Below are 12,386 nucleotides of genomic sequence, written 5' to 3'. Positions count from 1 at the left end.
CTTCACTGAGAGAAGAAATCAATGTGGACATAAGAGCCCGATCATGACGAAACCATGTTGCGTAATCGGGATTGGGCGCCGACAAGCCACCTTCGACGACGGGAAGATAAGGTGGCGGATTGGGGTTGGTTCCATCGACGAACGACATGAGACCATGTCCATCAAGAAACGGAACGACCTGAGTTCTCCAAAACAGATAATTTTTGTGTGTAAGCTTAATACTGATAAAGTGATGAGCAGTAGAAAGCGAAGAAATAACAGCGCTAGCGGAAGACGTAGCAGCGACGTTGGAGATGGTTCGTTCGGATGATTGAAGTGATTCGGTAGCCATTGAGCTAGAGAAAACATAGAAAACCCTAGCTTTAACTGATACCAGATGAGAACTGTATGAATTGTATTGAATGAACTTAATTACAACTGTACAGACATAGGGAATGTATATACAAGAGGAATCATAGGAAGACTAGAATAGGGAGTCATACCTATGACTCAAAAACAAGAATCCTAATACTAGTACTAATAGAAACAATGGATGAGTTGGACTTGATTGATGCGAGTTAATACCTCATATGGTCCTCCGAGTATTAGCGATTTACCAAGTGTGGTCCTGCGAGTTTTAAATGACCTCCATTAGTCCTCCATATTTTAAAAAATAAGCACCCGTGGTCCTTTTATTACGTCTCGTGGTCATTTTAAATTCGGGGTTTTTAAAGAATTAGGACCACGTGTGGTTATTTTTTATAACACGGAGGACCATTGGAGGTCATTTAAATCTCGGAGGACCACAGATGGTAAATCGCTAATACTTGGAGGACCATTGGATGTATTAACTCTGATTGATGCTGATATTGAAGTATTTGAGGTAGAAAGTGATTGGGAAAATGAGATTGAGGTAGAGTGTTTGAGGGTAGATGAGCAGGTTGCAGAACAACAAAGGGAGCCAAACATAGGAAAAGTACCTTCCATAGTTGTTGATGCTGATATGAAAAGTAGCCGAACAAAAATGATGACAAAGGATGAGTATGAAATTAACTTTCTGATGAGGAGTCAGTTGTTGATTTTGATAGTGATGGTGAGGGTAAGTGGGCTATATTTATACTTGCAACAGACATGAAGGAGTCCCATTTTACTTTAGGCATGACTTTTGCATCTAAACAATAGTTTAGAGAAGCTGTGCAAAATTATGCTTTCAATAATGGCAAAGAAATTAAAACACTTAAAAATGACAAGGAGAGGGTGATTGTTAAGTGTACACAGGAGGGTTGTCTTTGGAGAATAGGGTTGAGGAAAGTACTTGGATCACTGTCATGCATGGAGGATTTTGAACATGACAGATGAACATGAACGGTGTTCATGGGTTTGGGAGAATTCTATGTGAAGTTTTCTGTGGTTGCTAAAAGGTGGTCAACTGAATTAAAAGACCACTCTGATTGGATGATGAAAAATTTCAACGATATGGTGCGTAGTCAGGAGGGATTTTATGTTACTGATTCACAAGCCTATAGGGTTGAGAAAAAATCTTTCACAATTTTTTTGAGAAAAAATCTTTCACAATTTTAAACAATAGAATTGAAATATTTCAATAATAATATTCCATATCATCAAGTAAAGGTAAATTAAAAATGAAAAGAAAATATTTCAATAATAATATTCTACATCATCAATAGTAAACGCATATTTTAAACAATAGTAAAGGTAAATTAAAAATGCAACGAAAATTAAAAATGAAACAAAAATATTTCAATAATAAAATTCTACATCATCAATTAAAAATGAAACAAAAATTGGGTAAAAATATCACTCCATCTGATATTCTAATTGGCAAATTGACTTAAAATTAAAAAAAAAAACGATTGAAAATGAATATGATATTACTAATTGAATGAAAATATAAAAGGAAATGAATATTAATAGTTAACCGCAAATAAAAAATGATCCATAATTAACTAATATGAAAAAAAAAATTGTTAGATCATCGCATTTTAATTATAAATGCAAGGGAACTAAAATTGAATGGAAATAATTCAATAATAATATTCTACATCATAAATAGTAAATGTATATTTTAAACAATAGTAAAGGTAAATTAAAAATGGAAAGGAAAATATTTCAATAATAATGTTATACATCATCAATTAAAAATGGAACATAAATTAGGTAAAAATATCACTGCATATGATATTCTAATTAATTGACTAAAAATATAAAAGAATAATTGGCTGAAAATGAATTTGATATTACTAATTCACTTTCACATAAAATATAAAAGGATCGCTAATTGACTAATATTCTACCATTATATATTTTCGTCCGGGTCACCTATCCTGATGGATTTTGAAGGTGTGTTAGCTCTAGACGATGATGAACAAGATTGTGTTGCTACTACCAATGTCATCTACAAAGAGGTTTCAATAATATGTAAATAAAATCGTTGATATTATGTTTTTAAATGACAAAATTGCTATATATCTAGACAATATATATATATATATATATATATATATATATATATATATATATATATATATATATATATATCTTCCATACAAATGAATTAAGATGGCAATTCATTCATATAACTGAGTTGCTAGAAAACAAGCACATTTGCCTAATTTATAAAAAATACTAAACAATCATAAATAAAATCTCCAAAGTTACAGCACCGCATGCATACATCTACACATTAGCTATTAATTTGAGCAATTATTTGCTTAAATTCAAGCAATGATAACATCAAAACACATAAATGATCCAAACCGCATCTTCAATTGAAATATATAATATTTGATGTTCTAATTTAAATAATTATATATGGATCCAAATATTCTTAATATATTACAACAAATCCATTACGTGCATCGCACGTGCGAAAATACTAATTCATTGTTTGTAATTGAAATGAAATCTCATCATCAAGAGATCAAGGATAAAAATATTTATGTAAAGAACTAGAAAAGAAAAAGAAAAATATATATATATACCTTGATGCTTCCGATTCAGATGTTGAATATAAGTCAGCACCAATGATGAAATAAGACATTGGGAAACCTTGCCGAAATTGGTGAGACTCAAATGAATGTGAAAGAGTAAAGCCCTGCACGAATTTATTAAAGAAGTACTGAAAAATCATAAAGCATAATAATTCAAAAAGAGAAAGAATGAGTGATTAACGTAAAAGTGAAAAATGACACACTTAAAAAGTTGAGGCCGGAGCTAATTGGCATGCTTCTTCAATATCTTCACTATTAGACATCAAATGTCCCAACGATATATGATGTTGGGAGCAAGTAATATTTTAAAAATAAATTAAAACAAAGAAATACTTAGTAGGAAGAATCATAAAATTTTACAGTATATTTGGTAAGGTTATACAATCTCTTTTTTTTTATATATAAATTAATACAAAGAAATACTTAATAGGAAGAATAAAATTTTTTACCATATATTTGCTAAGGTTATAAAATCTTTTTTTTTAATTTTATAAATTAATACAAAGAAATACTTAATAGGAAGAATCATAAATTTTTACCGTGTATTTGGTAAGGTTATACAATCTGTTTTTTTATTAATTAATACAAATAAATACTTAATAGGAAGAAAAAAAGTGTCAAACTTGGAAACGTACAAATGAAGTGCATAAAATAAAGAAAAATGACTTATTTTCATTGATTATGTGTAAAAATCAAGAAAAGGAGAAAATCATCTGATATTAGAGCTACTAATTAAATTTCAAAAGATTGAGGCATTGAGACGCCAAATATTAATGAAAAAGAATATTAAAATTCTATTATTTTAATGGGAAAAATTCCATATATTTAACTCTCATACCACCATATGATGGGTTAAAATTTAGAATTACTATTTTTATTTTCTCAGTACAATTACTATTAGTCTTATTGTTTTTACCAAAATATTCCTGCATTTTCTATTTTGCATTGAGGCATTAAAAAAAATTTCTTGTGCATCATATATATATATATATATATATATATATATATATATATATATATATATAGGTGAATCTTCAAGTAGGAACCCTTCGTTAGGTAAGAACATAAGAGCCATTCCAAGCCCTACGTATTCACTCAATCAACGGTGTAGATAAAGTAAATATTTATATTTGGATCTCTTTCATAATTAATTAAAAAGGATACTAGTGTAATTTTGTTTGGAGACAAATTATAGAATAATATTATATTTGAATTGATTCCTAGAATCTAGGAAGAAAAGATTAACAAGGAATCCAATTTGACTCCAAGTCTGCGTCCGCCAACACTGTGCAGGAGAACCACCGCCACCGCCACCGCCGATTTCGAACTTTTGGCGTCCGTGTGCATCGGAATACACACAATAAACCGCCGACAGTAAAACCTTGCTGTTGTAAGATGGCAAGTGAAGAGGACGGAGGTAATAATAATATCTGAACTATGTGTTGAATTGAACTTATTCATGCGCAACGAACTGGGTTGTACCTTGCCATTATATGAGTTGATCATCATCAAATTGGTGAGAGGCACCGCATGAAGAGATGTCCTACACCCCTGTTTTTACAGTTTTGATGAATTCAAATTTTCCCTATCATATCGTTAGTAGTATGTCATTGTCGCAAACTCCCCTGAACGCTGCGGCACAGACAAGATACCACAAGTGCACACAATTATCTTTTACATGTTTCCTGAATCCATCCATATTGATGTTTACCATCTTCTAATACACACACTATGGCACACACCGCATTACTTAAGTGCACAACCTCATGCCCTGTTGTTTTGGGTTTAGCATTTATGCACACAGACCAATACATTATGGCACACAGTGTATCAAAATTTGCAGCACACTATTTTGAACACCCATATAGTGGTTGTGTATTCATGTGTCCAGTATTTTAGGTGGATAGTACGGCACAGTTAGCCCAACCTAAGTGTACCCCCTAACGACTAAAGGTATGTGCACAAGCAGAAATGCATGACTACAAAGAATCGATCTGAACTTGCACACACTCCATTCTCCGTAGACGTGTTTTCTTTGTGTGCACATACGACATAACAAGTGTGCCACGATGGCCACAGAAACGCTGTGTGCGTGCATTTTGAGCGGGATGTGTGTGCCACATTGCTTTACCATATACACTCAATGCTTCACAGGTCATGACGGCTCATATGGGAGTTCATATGGGTGTATGCACTTCCGTGAAGGGAATCACACGCAAACGAAGTAACTGCAAAGTGAATTAGATCCCTTGAATCTTTGACCATGTACCTAATTTTGAAGTTTTGTGCAAATAGAACGAAGATGGAATTTTAATTAGTAGAAGATGGGTAAGTTTTCATGACTATAAGTTATAAGTTTATAACCTATTAATAGAAAGAAGAATTGGTGTGCACCTAGGTTTATCTATGTGTGCCAAAATGTGCAGCGCTACTGAAAAAATGATATCTCATAAACTAGAATGATGTGGACTATGGTGTGTACTTGGGTTACACCGTGTGTGCCATTCTGTGCAGAATTAGTGTGTGCACAAAAAGGCGTAAAAAAAGTTGGTCTGCACATGGGTCACACCATGTGTGCCATAATGTATAAAATTAGTGTGTCCATAAACAGGCGTAAAACAAGTTAACGTGCACTTAGGTGGAACTGCATGTGCCATAATGTGCCAAAATACTGAGATTGAATTCACAGAAACCAGGATGATGTTATAGACTTCGGTGTGCACTTGCGTAAAAATTTGTGTGCGATAACGTACAGAATGAGTGTGTGGGATGTGAACCTGGGTTACACTGTGTGTGCCATAATATGCATGATTAGTGTGTGTATGAAAGACATAAAATAGGATAGTGAGCACTTGAGTTGAACTGTATGCACTTGGGTAGATAGATTAGGGTGTGCACTTGGATAAACGAGTTTGTGCCATGATGCTCAAGAAAATTGTTATACGAAATACCATGTGCACTTGGGTTAACGAGCTTGTGCCAACATGTTCAAGAAAACTGTTATACGAATTATCGTGTGCACTTGTGTAAACGAGTTTGTGCCATCATGTTTCATAAAACTATTATACGAAATACCGTGTGCACTTGGGTTAACAAGGTTGTGCCATCATGCTCAAAGAAACTTGTTATACGAAATACCGTTTGCACTTGAGTTAAGGAATGTGTACATGCACACATATACAAATGTGCATGCACCAATACCCCCCTAAACGTTTTTAAGGAGGCGTCATATAAAAAAAAAAGATTAAAAAAAAAAAAGAGACAACACACCCAAGAATTAACTCTCAAACAACATAAACATAAAACATAACTGTGTCTAAATGAACTAAACAAAAGTACTGATCAACTTGTTCAAACTAGCTCAAATGAACTAAACAAAAGTACTGATCAACTTGTTCAAACTAGCTCAGGTATCTAGCATTATTCAATCGCATAATGGTATTCAATTGCGCTACGGGTGTGTGGTAGGAACTTGTTTGTAAGCGTGTGCATATTTGTTGTGAACTGTGTCCACTTGCGATAAATATATTGCGCACATTTTTTCACTTGAGATAAGAACAGTTTGTGCAAGTAAGAATAACTAAATGTGCATTTCCGGACAAGGGTGTGCACATTTGTTGTGAAAAATTACAAAAAATATATATATAAAATATCCTCCTTAACCATACACAAACAGAAAAACACCTGAAAAAAATATCTTACACTTTAACGTGATTCTATATATTTTATAACACTAGGAAATGCAAATACTAAAATACAAAATAAACAAATAATTCCAAACCACAAAGAGAGTGAAAAAACAGACAAGTATGATTATGACGTGTGTCTTTGAGCTACACAAACTTACAAAAATTACCAGCATAAATGAAAGCGGAATTTCTCGAATAAATATAGAAGTTAAAAAGCATTCAAAAGTTTGTATAGCGCAAAAGCAAACATCCTTGAAATGTGAACTTGAAGAGTAGTTGACTTAGAAGCCTTGCCATTCACCCTTAATCATTTGCTCAACATGTACAGAATCAATTGCTCTTTAGCTTCCTCGACAACTTGGGTGAGCCTTCGTCGTATCAGAAGGAAGAAAAAAAAAATACAGCACATATTTCCCAAAACTTTTATATTTCCGATTGCTGAGCAGGTATTCTTTTTCCTCTGTTTCTTCACTCCCTCCGGTTACCCGGTAAACACGCACCGCCCGGAACATCTCTGCACGTAAAAGAACACAAATTCAACGAATTCTGCCGTTGCAGTTCATGTGCACACACAACAAACCAAAAATCCAGAATAATCTAGAATCTTGAACCATATATATACCTGGACGTGTCCTGGGAAACTTGGAACCGCGGGGAAGTTTCCGGCCACGATCCATTTTCCGGCGGCCGTTCATCGAGCCAGAAGAATCCGCGCGTCACATTTGGTTTCCACCAGGCTTCAAAATAATGCCGACGAAAATTCCACGTCTTCGCGGAGCCGCCAATGTCGACAAGAATATGGGGTATGTTCGTTTCGTCGTTGTGTACTCTCATATCGTAACCAGTACTAAAATCAAACCTCGTCGCCGGAGGGGGACGTTTGGGGTTCCTATCATCACCGCCGACCATCTGAGACAGAGAATTGAAGTAGAGACGAGGGAAAGCAGAAGCGAATCGGAATCTGGGCGTGAGGAATCTTGACGTCAACAAAAGAGTCCACCCAGCCCAAAATAACCCTTCTAGCCCATCTGAAGTACCTAAAATAACCCTTCTAGCCCAAAATATAATTCAATGCGAGAAAAAAAAACTATTAAAAATGATTAAACATGAGCCGTAGATTAAATAAAATAAAGGGTATAGATTGGTTCCTAGGTTCCTACTTAAAGATGGGTTCTTATATATATAATTGTAAAAAATGTCCCTCTATATATATATTTGCTGATATGGCTCCATTTACGTAACATTGTCCTTTGTCGTTTTTCAAGTGGCATGACGTTTATTAATCTTTTTTCATGTGGAAAGATTTTAATTATTATTTAAATGTCATTTGTCTTAATCAATATGGCGTGGTAATTTTGGTGTCTTTTACGTTATACAACCACATGTATTTCATTGTTGTAGTCTCAATTCTTTTTACATTATATTTAGGGATGTCAATCTTAATTAGCCCGAACCTGATTGGATGACCGATAAGATAAAAAATTTTTAGGGTTAGGCAGCAAAAAAATTAACAAAATAAAAAATCAGTTTGTTAAGCCCGAAATCGATAAGTCCGGTGGCCCAAACAGACTAGCCCGATAGTCCGACTCATTTAAGGTTATTCTTTGTTATAGAAGTGATATGAAACATAACATACTTTCCAAACTCGAAACCTATGAAACTCTATACGTATACCTAGTGGTTTCTCATTGAGTAGTCAGCACGATCTTATGCCGAGAAGATGATCAAAGTGTTCAAAGACTGGTATACTATGCAAGCTACGCTCTGCAAGGACTGGAGTTGCGCTACACTTAACTTGAAACGGTGGTGTTCGGGTTGTATATTGCTGCTAAGAAGTTGATGGCTTAATTAATTCTAAGGCCATCCGGGTGAATGTATTAACAGACCAACCAATTAGCGTAATATTGAGAACCTCTACCTCTTCAGGTCAACTCATCAAGTGGGCAAGGATGTTGACACAATTCGCAAGTAGTTAAGTTGCTTGTTATTTATAATTGAAATCATAATACTTATTACAAAAAGTTTAATATAAATATGAAATAAATAAATTGATTTTCCGACGTATATACTACAACATATAAGTTGATTTCCCGTATTAACCGACGTATTATAGTATTTTATTTAAAAACAATTATATACGAAGTAGGTTTATAAACTGACCTCGTATTTAATTTTTTTTAAATGATTAAGATAGGACGTTGGTTAATTAATACGTATCACCGACGCCGTATATTTTTTTAAAAAAAATAAAGGTATATACGACCCAAATCGGAAGTAGACCCCACTAATAATTGTACCATAAAATAGCCACCTATGACCACTTTTAATAGCGTAAATTAAACAAATCACAAAACTAATTAACTTCCATGCTTGTAAATTAATGCAATCCTATATTTACGTTTATTGACTTTTGCAGTCTTTACGCGAACTCATGAAGTTATCTTAAATACTAGTTGGCCCCTTTCTATTTTCCTTCTACGCGTTACGTTGATGACGAGGTATAGGCATCAATTGTATAGACATAAAAATGTTTTATGTCATTGCTGCTACCTTTTCCTTAAATTCCTAATTCCTCATACCACTTTTAAGAACATCTACATTAGTGAATTTTGCTCAATTTTTGAGGTAAACATTAGTGATGTGGAGGAGAGAGAAAATTTGAAATGTTCAAGGGGTGATTTTTGCGCGTTTCGCTCACAGACACTGCCCAACCCGGAGCGTGCAGTACACGTGCCGGCTGGCACATCAATACGTTTGCTTCTTTTTTATTTTGCTTATTTTTTTTCCTGCAATGCATCAGATTTGTTTTTCTTTCTCTCCCTCCTCTCTATCTCAATTGGCACCTCAAAAATGAAAAAAAAAAGAAAAAAAAAAAAAAAAAAAAAAAAACTATGGATAACTATTTCTATTGAGGATGCCTAATAGCGTAAACAAATCTCAAACACTAATTAACTCCAATTAGTGCTTTTAAATTGATGCAATCTTGCCATCTTTCGTCATAAATGTTTTTCCAAAATAATATAGTTACGTTAAAATTTTTGTAGCCTTTACGTAGTCTCATTTACCTTAAATATTTGCGGGTCCCTTTCTTTTTTCCTTCTACCCCACCTTATTTTTCATGATATAATTTACATTAACTCTATTTTTTTTTGGGTATACCTAGAGTTTCCACCTTCAGACATAGTGACTAATCCCCTCGCTGAATTGTAGGCACCTCTTTTAGTATTCAATGCTCATAAACGATATACTAATAAACAATAATTTGATTAATTCCTTCTAAATATTTATTTTTTTCACGTATTATATTCATTATTATGTCATTTATGAGAGGTTCTTTTTTTTTTTTTTGTTTGTTTTTGTTTTCGTTTTTTTTGTTTTTGTTTTGTTTTATTTTGTTTTTTTGTTTTGTTTTGTTTTTTTTTTTTTTTGTAGGGACAGAAAGAATAAAATTGTCAAAAGATCAAACTAAAAAAAAAAAAAATAACGCTAATTGGATAAATATTATAATGTATTACCAATTTTGGATTTTTCCAATATTGCTATAATTTGATAATATTATAAATTACGAAGTGTGAGATTGTAACAAATATTGTAAAATTCAAATGTTTGTGACAGTTGGATGTTGGATGCGGTGGTAGTGGCCGAGGAGTACTCTGAGGTCGCAGTGGCCGAGGACCCTGGGGTGGCAGACCCCTCCATGGTCTGTCCGGTCGCGTGCGTAATTATATCGGGTATCGGGTCTTATTCGCTCCATATTTACTTCACTCCGGATCCGCTCCGTATTATCCCATGATAACCTAACCAACTTGCAATTGGCATGGTTGCCCGAGATAATTCCTCTTTACCTACCATAGATCCATATAATATCAAAATCTTGATAATTTTCATGCACAAAATTTTTTTATGTCATGGCTACTACCTTTTCCTTAAATTCCTCATTCCTCAACCACATATGACCACTTTTAATAGCGTAAACAAATCACAAAATTATGGGTGTCTTTGGTTGACAGGTTTAGGTCTAAGGAATGAGTATCAAAGTGATTGGTATTGTTTGGTTGATAGGGTTTTAGAACACTACTATGGGTTTTAAATATCCCCTTAATTAATAAACCCATACGTAAATAAAATAAGAGTAACATCCCCTTTCATTCTCTTATTCTTTCTCATCCCCTTTGATTAGTGCTTTTAGAGTTTTTTATTTTTATTTTTTTGTTCATATTGGTATTTTGGATGTCTTTATATTAGAATCAATTGTCTTGATTTTGTGTTCTTGTATTTTTAAAATCTTTAATCCATTATATGATCATACATAATCAAACAGCATTATTGATAATCATTTCCATTCCACCATACTACCAAACATGCAAAATACTTTCACTAAAATCTATTACTATTGTCAAATATGTACTAGTCTAAAGAAAGAGAAGAAAAGAAAAACAAGTAATCTAAAAAAGGGATTGGTAATGTTAGCAAAAATCTATTGGTAGAAAACACTAATGTTATGATTGTCAAAAAAATTTCTGACATAGAATGACTAAAATTTTTAATCACGGGTGAACATAAACTTTTAGGAAGGTGTCAAATTGTCTTTCCTTTTTTTAGAACTCCTTATGTTAGTGAATCTAAAGGTAGACAATAATTGAATTTCAGTAACTAATCTTTTATTTCATTTTTAAAAAGGCATGATAATGAAGGCAAACTAATTAAATTCAATTAATGCTTGTAAATTGATGCAATCTTGCCAACTTTCTCCGTAAATGCTTTTTCAAAATATTATAGTTACGTTAGATTTTTGCAGACTTTACACGATCTCATTTATCTTAAATACTTGTGGGCCCCTTTCTTTTTTCCTTCTACTCTTCCTCATCTTTCATGATATAATTTACATTAACTCTATTTGGTATTCTATGCTCATAAATGATATATTAAACAGTAATTTGATTAATTCCTTCTAAATATTTATTGTTTTCAAGTATTATTTTCATTATTAAGTCATTTATGAGAGGTTTTTTTTTTTTGTTTGTTTATTTTTTTTTGTAGGGACAGAAAGAATAAAATTATCAAAAGATCAAACTAACTGAAACAACAAAAAAAAAAAAACAAAAAACAAAAAACAAAAAAAAAAAACAAAAAAACAAAAAAAAAACACGCTAATTGGATAAAAAATTATAATGTATGACCAATTTTGGATTTTTCCAATATTGCCATAATTTGATAATATCGAGTATCATTTTTGAATCAATGGATCAATGAGGTGTACAATTATTTTGGCTTGTATGGTTTCAATAGATTTAGTTGTACAACTGTAAAGTGTCATTATGAGGAATAAAAGTTTGCCTTTTTTTGTGAAAAAAGGGTTGTTAGGCACATTACAAAAGGAGTCCTGACATCAAAATATACTTAGACTATGCTACAAATTAAACATACTTTTACGTAAAAAGAAAAAATAAAAATCATTTCTTTTAGATTAAAGACATTTTGGAAGTCCAAAGGTCATAAGCATGTTGTGATAAAATAAGGAGGATGTAGGTTTAGGAAACCTACAACCTTAGGGGGCACCAATAGGAAAAGTTCAAGATGTATGACTTTTGGCTCACCTTACTCTATAAATAAGCAATATTGTACTGCAAAAGGCGCTAGACGCTAGTCAGACACCTAGGCGGCCTAGTAATCCGAGTATATTGTTACTTTTTTTCACTCAGGGCTA

This window comes from Ipomoea nil, unplaced genomic scaffold (genome assembly GCF_001879475.1).
Source record: "Ipomoea nil cultivar Tokyo-kokei standard unplaced genomic scaffold, Asagao_1.1 scaffold2283, whole genome shotgun sequence".
Lineage (NCBI taxonomy): Eukaryota > Viridiplantae > Streptophyta > Magnoliopsida > Solanales > Convolvulaceae > Ipomoea > Ipomoea nil.
This window is presented reverse-complemented; position numbering follows the sequence as displayed.